Source organism: Cebus imitator, unplaced genomic scaffold (genome assembly GCF_001604975.1).
Source record: "Cebus imitator isolate Cc_AM_T3 unplaced genomic scaffold, Cebus_imitator-1.0 Scaffold151, whole genome shotgun sequence".
Classification (NCBI taxonomy): domain Eukaryota; kingdom Metazoa; phylum Chordata; class Mammalia; order Primates; family Cebidae; genus Cebus; species Cebus imitator.
In genome coordinates, this window is record NW_016107466.1 from 1,899,931 (window position 1) to 1,909,380 (window position 9,450).

Genomic DNA, 9,450 nt, shown 5'->3' on the forward strand with positions numbered 1-9,450 from the left:
TGAGACAGTGTCGCTCTTTCACCCAGGCTGGAGTTCAATGGCACAATCTTGGCTCACTGCAACCTCTGCCTCCCAGGTTCAAGGAATTCTCCTGCCTCAGCCTCCCAAGTAGCTTGGAATATAGGTGCCTGCCACCATGACTGGATAATTTTTGTATTTTCAATAGACACAGGGTATTAGCATGTTGGCCAAGCTGATCTCCACCTCCTGACCTCCGGTAATCCACCAGCCTCGGCCTCCCAAAGTGCTGGGATTACAGGCGTGAGCCACAATGCCCAGCTCCATTTCTTTATCTGTAAAATGGCAATAATAATCAGCAACAACACAGGGTTATTATGAGACTCAAATTATTACTCAAAAGTTCTTTGAAATTTCTTAAAAGCTGTAGAAGGTTGAGGAGGCTATTAAATGTGACCCACTTACTGAGTAAGAAAAGATAAACCCTAGCTCTCATTACTACTTTTATAAACTCCAAACAGGGATATTTTTAGCTACAATAAGGTTTTTATGTGCATCACAAGTAGTTTCATTTTGCAATGCTAATGAACAAACTAGAAATAAGATAATTTGGAAGTAAATATAATGGATTAAGTTTATTTTATAATCCAAAAATTTAGAATATTGTTTCTGCAAGTCCTTACCTTTTATAATATTACAGGATTTTTAACGTGTGTGTGTGTGTGTGTGTGTGTATTTCTGTATTGAGGATAGCTTCTCTAATAGTCAGCTCCAAATGCTGTCATAGTTGATTCAAATTAAGCAAATTTTCAAAGCTTAGAAAGAACACAGTATTTGGGCAAGAGAGATTTGGCATTAATCCCTCATTCTGCAACTTATTAACAATGAAAGTCTTCAATAAATTACTTAACTTCCCTCAGTCTTAGTATGCTTTATATAGTAATTGGGATTTTAACATTTTTATAAGCTGTTAGACTGTCTGCTGATATATATTATTAATATTGTTCAGTGATAAGCCAAAAGCAGGAATCTAACTGAGGATACATAACTTAATATGTATTAAGGCAAGTTGCCAGAGCTATTGGGAGTAATAACAAAATTTAAACCATTCCCACCAATATGGGAAATTGTGAGGCAATTATGCATGCTGAATTTTATCTGGAAGAGGGGGTAATTCGTTTAATTACTTTTTAAAATTAATCCCTACTATGTGTACCTGTTGTTTTTCTTTTAAGAAAGATGTATAATTTCCAGGTTAAGAGTAACTTAATGACTGGGTGAAAGGTCTACATTAATAGGAAACAGTTTTGTGAAAAAAAAAAGCGAGCTTTTTTGGAAAAAAAAAGCGTTTAAAATTAAAAAAAATATATTACTTAGCCGTTGATAAGTATTTTCTTCTTTAAATTTCAATTGCTAAATTTGATAAGAAGGAATAATATTACCCCCATAACATTGTGGAAATTGATTAAGTAATATATATGAATTTCACAAAACATATGAGGATGTAATCAGCTTGCAATCCATGTCAATAGCCTTCTTGTTGTGTCATAGACTGGGTTACTCCTCAGGAAGCAGAACCTGAGTCAGAGCTTTCAGAAACAGTGTTGATGTGGAAAACTATGCCAGGGAAAGAGAGGAGGTGACTGGGTAGGGTGAGGTAGGAAAGAGGAAGAACCATTTTATAATGAGCCTTGTGGAGATGTGTAGTGCATTTGGCCATTGGGCATCACATTTCCCTAAAACCTTAGAGGATAAATGAGAATGAGCAGTATGAGCTTCAAAATTGTCTTCCTGAGAGGTGGAAATAATGTGCATTGATTCAATAGCTTTCAACCCCCTTTAGCTCAGCGTTGCCAAATAAGTGGTTAACTTTTCTGTGTTTCCAGATTAGTGAGTGCTCCAGTGCTAGCTGAGAGCCTGCATGTGTCCAAAACTACTTTACCAAAGACGCTCTGGAGAAGAAAGGCCTGGTATTTCTAAGGTACTGCCAGGTTACATCTGAGGAAAGCTGCCTGTCTTAGTAGTTCCAAGAGTAAATGGTAGCCCAAAGAACATGCCAAGTGGGACCTAACTGGGCACTACTCAAGTAAATGCAATTAAATTAATGGTCTTCTCACCTTCATACACACTGGTGCCACTCATCACAGCTTCTAGTCTTCCTTTTTTAACTTTATTTTAAAATAGGTTATTGGGATGCAATTTACCTTTGCCGTAAATTCACCCTTTTCAGTGTACGAAAAGGATGAATTCACATTTGAAAAATGCATGTAGTTTTATTATCACCACCATTCCCATTCAGAAGGGCATTATTATTAGATTAGCCTGATAACATCCAGTACCAATTTCCTGTCATTTTATGTCCTTCCTTTCCTTATAATATAAGAAGCCTCAAAGGGCTAGAAAATAGAAAAGCACATTCTTCCTGGAAATAAGAAGCAAAATATGACTTGGATTGCTAAAATATTCTTAACTACCAACACTGCGAGAGAAAAACACGTTTTCTCTGAGCCTTTTTGTCTACCTTTGTGTATGAGTAAAATGTTTTCATTTTCTTAGCACTTGCTTGTAAAAATCCCTCCACAAATTAACTAAAATGTTCCACCAATGGAATTTTGAGGAGTGGACATACCTACATCTACAACATAGCCTATGACTAGAGAAAATACTGTAATATGTGATAGTGAGAGAAGAATTCCTGACAGAAGTAGCTTATTCTATGGAAAGCTTATAGCTGAAAAGGCTTTTTAAAGTTTAACATTTGTTTCATTGGCAAAGACAGATTCATTCATTCAGGTCAATCCAAGTTTTAAAGCAAATGACAGTTCAGGTATCACAGTGACCAGACCTAGGTCTTCCAACAGAAAGATTTTTTGATGTTCTTTGTCTGAGAAAGAAGGAAGACATGAAGTTAAAAAATAGCAAATGGTCATAGTCTACAGGCCTTTTAATCCATAAGCCTCCAACACTAAATCTAGTGACCACTTATGGTTTTAATACTAGCTAAGTGGGCAGAAAAGCCTGGTCTTTCCCAGGATGCCAAATAAGACACGGTTCCTTCTTAGACACACTGGAAAGATACACGAAATGTGTTTGAGTTGTGATATACGAAACAAACTCCTGTTTTTAACTGTTAAAACTCCATGAAGGCAACTATAAGGAAAATGGCTGTGCTTCCATCAGGAGTAGGCTGAGGTAGACATTTGGTCCAGTATGATACAGTTTGAAGTGAAGGCACACAACCTGTACATTATGCAATCACATGTATGTAGCAATTAAATGTAACCTGTTTGTGTGAGCTCATACCTGGCTTTGAGTCACTGTTGTCTCTGAGTAATATAACTGCACTGCTGACTCTGTAGGAGGGAGAAGAAACCCATGTCCCAACTGCCTACAGTCCCTTGAGTATTTTTTCAGCTACTTGTCACCCATCCACCAACTCCTGTTGGACCCCAGTTGGGGTTGGAACCTGACAGCAACATTTAAAAAAAAAAAAACTTATATAATTATTAAAGTAACACTGAGAGATAGTGAGGGGTACCATCAGATGAGCTCAGAGAAAACACATGCAACCCTCCTCCCTCCTTATAGAGAAATTCAGGAGCCAAGAGTTGAAATAACCTGACCAAGTTCAGGCAGATACTACGAAACTGCCCAAACAGTCAGCGTTATGAATTTCAATCTCTACCTCTTTCCACTGCACATGGTTAGGTACAAATATATAGCCATATTAAAGAACTTTTCAACTTTATGATATTTAAAGAGGAGAAAAGGTCATCTTATTTTTTAAACAAGTTAAATAATTGTCTTCTTAAAAATGACTACGATTTACTCTGTTCTCTCCTGTGTACCCAGCTGATGTTATGTGAGGCCTCTTGCTTCTTTGCCTTTTTCCATATAACATTTTAGACACTCCTGCAAAAAGTTTTCCTGGAATGAAAAATGGGATGAATCACATTTCTCTTGATGTCTGTAGAAGAGAATAGTGATTGAGAAAGATCTTTCTCTTTGTCGAAAAGAGCAATGAATGATCTCGGGTTACTAGAAGCAGAAAGCCATCTTGAAAATGTCATTGATGAAAATGAAACAGATAAGCAAATACAAACAAAACTAAATCCATTCCCAATTGTTGACTAATTTTGAAACAGATGGCCTAATTAGAAACTCTGAAAGAATGAGAGAGAACCATGTGCCAAAGGGAAATAGGATGCATTACCTCTGGGAGGTTTGTGTTAGAGACATAACAACTATTACTTTAATGACTTTGGATAATCACCTTATAAAAAAATTTGTTAATCTAAAATTGAAAATGTAAATTCCCATTGATGGTTAAATTATTTCAGTAAATTGTAAAGGAGTTTAAACAATGAAATGTCTGTTAGCAGCCAGAAAACGATTTCCTTTTTAAAAGAACCTGAATCAAATTTAACCACATTTATTTGAGGGTAGGAGTACAATCTTAGAGCTTTTAGAATGACCATGATATCCAAAGTCTTATGAAATATTTACATTATCTTCATATGTAAACAATGTTATCTTAAGAGTTAGAACTGGCAATAAAGGGAAGAAATCAAAATTTCTCAAGCAAACTGACACAAAGTAGAACAGGCTGAATTACAAGTTAGTTGGTTTTGACTGTCACCGGACTATTCAAATATGGGTGTGATGGAGATTCAAATATCAGAGAGCAATTGAACTCACAGCTTTCCAATATCCTTTCTAATCCCATGATTTAATGATTTGATGAATGTATTGAACTCTCTTTGCCAAAGGAAGAGAATAACATAAACAATCACAATTATTTCATTTTGTAAGTATTCCTCAGATGGTACACATAAAACAATTTACCTTCCCTAACCCATCTGATCCATCTTATGAATAAAAAGGATATTTTTCATGGGATCCTTGCCAAGTGCTATGACGGTCCTCACAGAAATGTCCTTCTGCATGCTCCAGTCATCACCACTGATTAATCATAATTTAGAAAGCAACATGTATTTACATATAAGTATATTGTCTTCATAACTGGACATGAATACATAATAAGAAATTTAAGCAATAGCAATGTAAAGGCTTTTTGACAACTTTTAGTGACTTTTTAAATTGCCCTCAATTTCCATTTTAACATTGATCATAGTGCCTCATGCATAATAGATATTCAAGGTATCTTGATAAATAAATGAAATAATATGTACTGAATCCTTGGTAATTGAGTATCTTTTCATTTATGCCTAAAACAATTATTGAGGTTCCACTTTGTACAAAGCCCTGTGCTGGAGGGATCATTGAATGATTTTTAAAATGTATAATAGAGACAAAGGCAATGCTTTTCTGTAAAAGGAATATGTGTGTAGTGGGCATGTGGAGAAAAGTAGAATAAGGTGAGAGAACCCAAACATGACCAATGGAGAATATAAATGGAGTTAGTGATATTAGAAAAGTTTATATCAAAGTCACAAGAAGAAATAGATGACAATTTCAGCATTGGGTTATTTAGTGTCATAGGATCATTCTGAGGACAGTGTTGATTGGTTTATGATTTTTTTTCATTTTGTTTCTTTTTAACCTGTATTATTTATTTAGAAATAAAGTTATATTTGTGTTTTCCCCAATTTCCTAGTAGTAATAAATTATTGCTTAGCATGGATATGGTGGCTTATGCCCACAATCTCAGCACTTTGGGAGGCCAGGAGTTCAAGACCAGCCTGGGCAATATAGTGAGACCCCATCTTCACAAAATAAATTAACCAGTCATGATGGCACACATTTTTAATCACAGCTTCTCAGGAAGCTGAGGTGGGCGATTGCTTGAGCCCAGGAATTCCAGAATAAAATAAGCTATGATGGCATTACTGCACTCTAGCCTGCGTGACAGAGGAAGACCTTGTCTCTCAAAGAAATATTTCATAAAATAAAAATAAGTAAATAAAATATTTTTTAGAAAATAGAAATTTATAGTAGACCAGTGTTTACAAACCTGTTAAAGATGTGTTTACTCTGTAACTCACATCTGTTTAAAATTTACCAAACATCAGATGAATCAAATCCCGTAGTCCTGAACTAGACTACAGAGACAATAAGATTCATTCTTTTGATTTGTTTTGTGTTTTCTTGTCACCACACACAAGCCCTAAAATAGCCTCTTTTTTCAGGTCAAAGCAGTCACAATGGAAGGTTTTAGTTGCTTTTCAGGCACATATTACAGTTACAGAAGATTTTCACATAATCAAAGTTGAGTGTTTCAAGAGAGATCAAAAGAGAAGTGAAGTGGAGAGCAGGTGTGCTGACATTCTTGGAGGATCTGAGAATGCAATTAACCAGCAAATGAGCCCTTGTACAGTCAGGCTTCCTGAACAGATGAGCACAACAAAAGCTACCCAGAAATAAAGTGGCCAAGGGCTACTCCTGAATGGAGTGTGCACATGGGCATCTGCCCCTGTTCTTGAACTTTGGGAGGAGAGAGAGATATATATTCAATAAGGGCAGCAGAACCAAAATAATTATGCAAATATAGGAAACTGCAGGAAGACGTAAAGGATAAGATTGCTTTCACAAAGGCTCTTGTAACAGACTCTCTCTTCTCTCTCCCAATAGCACCAACTTAGGACTAAAACAGATGGATGGCAATGGAAGCAATTCAAGTAAAATTAAAAGCATCATGGTTAAATCACTTGACATTAGTATGGCAAATCCAAAGGCCATTTCAATAGCAGTCAGAGTTACAAAATGTGTTTAGCTTTTTCATTTATGTGTGCGGTGAGTGAGAATTGGTTACTCAACCTCTCTGCGCTTCCTCACTCTCATTTGTATAATACCAATATAAATAATAATAGTCATCACAGTAGTAGTAAAATAATGTTAAAAAATGCTTCCTTTGCAGGACCGTTATGAGAATTAGAGACAAGTATGTAACTGACATGGATCATGGCAAGGATTTATGTAATAGCTGTCATTGTAATTCCATGGTAGTAATGTATTTATAATGTAGCGGTTAAGCCACTACTTATAATGCACAGAACTTACAATGTTGACACAGTGCCTGCCCTCAAGGAACTTATTTCTTGCAGGGAAGCTAAGGAATGTTAACAGGTAAAAGAAACAGGTAACCCAGTCTTAACAGTAAGTTGAAATGCCTATTAGGGTTAGTGTTAAATTGCTCCTGATAAAGAGGTAATGGGAGGTAAAAGAAGAGATTAACCACCAGAGAAATGTCGTTTGCTAACACCAAGAGATAAGAGAATGCGGTTCAACCATATTCACAGGGTGTGGCATAGCATAGCATAAAAGGTGTAGTGCCCCCTGTTAACTCTGACAGGGATAACACCAGGCTCAGGAGGCCTAAGAGGAGACCCAGAGCCATAAGGGAGACGTGAGGTTTTATTAGCAGGAAACTTATAAATAGGGAGATCCAGTGCGGGCAGGCTGGACAGGAGAACCACATAGCCCAGTGGTGACTGGTGGGGCAAGAGTACCACAATTGCTTGCAAAAAGCATGCACTTTATGTAGCATTTTCACTTAGCACTCTCCCCTAACAACCTCCAACTGGAAACCTTCATTTAACCCAAACTCTGCTTGGCTCTCTTGTATGTCCCACCATTCCCAGGATAGACCATGAGCTCAGATGATCCTCATAGATAAGGAATGAATCTCTGAGTTGGCTACTCCCAGGTTTCTTTGTTTGGAACTCTGCACACACAACATTCAGGTGCATCTGCCACTCAGGGCCATTCTTACAGAGTCTGCTTAAGTTAGGTTATTATTGTCAGCTATGTCTACCATGTACAAGGCTACTTAAACTTGTTTTTCCAGACCTTTGTCAATATCTACTAGTTGCATGTTCTTGGTAATGCAATTTTTAGATATAGATTTCTCATCAGTGAAAGAAGTATATCAATAGTAAATTAAAGAGTTGTTGAGCTATTAAAAGTGTTATTTCAAATAGTATGCTTAGTATAATGTTAGCTATTACTGTTATTTTGTCATTAAAATTGCTGCTGTTAGCTTATTATTATTATTATTCAGGGAATTATAACATCTGACTGACAGGGAATGGGTTACATATGAACCCTCCACATTGAATTAACATTTCACATTTTATTCCTATGGCAACTCATTCATCAATGTGACACTACATGCGTGTGTGTGTGTGTGTGTGTGTGTGTGTGTGTATCTATATAAACTTATATACATACATAAATTGTGATTTTTATGTGTGTGTGTTTGTGTGCATGTGTATATATGTAAAATATATACTCTAGAATTGTGAACCTGTAAGAAGTTGGATGACATTGCTCAGGGCTCCTGCACCCCTTATATAGGCTACAATGCAACTGTACTTCACACCTCCAGGTATCAATCACAGCAGGTGTCCACCTTCAAAATTAGGCACTGATCCCAGACATCAAGTGAAGTGAGGGATTTCCTACTCAGGATATAGAGATCAACAATTTATACTTTCATACACTCTCATCATTAGAGCACATAGCAAGAAACTACACATCTCTCTATTTTTTTTTAAATATAAAAGCAAATATCAACTTTATTATTTTGATGCAAAGAGACAGAAAGAAAGGTATAATAATTCCAACTGTGCTGACTGCTTTCCTTTACAATCATCATCGTCAAAACTTTAATTCCTCAAAAGCGTTGGATACTTTAGGAGGCATAACATTTGTTTTTCATCCATACAGAAACTTGACAAAATTAAAATTACCTCGAGTCCTTGTCAATTTGATGCTCTTTGCTTTAAGATGATTATGTATTTGAATCTTGACCAGTCTACTTTCTACATTATCTTTTCAAACCTATATTCAGTAGCCACATTGCCTGTAGTTAAATCCTGACTCAGTGATTTGCTACCTGATTAACCTTCAGAAGGCAATTAACTTCTCTATGCCTCGATTTATTTATGAACCAAAGAGAGACGGATAATGACACTTGCCTCAGAAATGTTTAATACATATTAAATGAGTTAGTCCATGTAAAAAAAAAATTGAGACCATTGCCTGGCACATGTTGAGACATTCTCTTTCTCTAAATCGGTCACTTAAAATTATATTGTCTATTTTCTCATCTCAAAAAAGACAATAAAGACCTGCCTGCAGAGTTATTGGAAAGCATACAAATCTACGATAAATGTCATTTACATTAATGAGAACATAATAAGTACTCAATGAATATTAGTTTTCTTTATGAGGCATGTTAATATTTATGTCTTAAGCAATATTTCATCTAAAACTGTTCATTGATAAAGCTTTAGAGTTGGACCTTAAATATAATCTACAAAAAAGTGCATGATACTAGTATTCCTTCTTTGTACACAATAGATTTAATTATTGCACCCAATTACTTCAGCTTCCTTGGTAATACTATAAATCAACATCCTTGCCATGGCCTTATGGAGCAAAGAGTATACCAGCCAGCCTGGGAGGCTGTGTTTGACCATGTGACTTAAGTCAATGGAATGTTAACAAAAATATGAAAACTGTGCATTT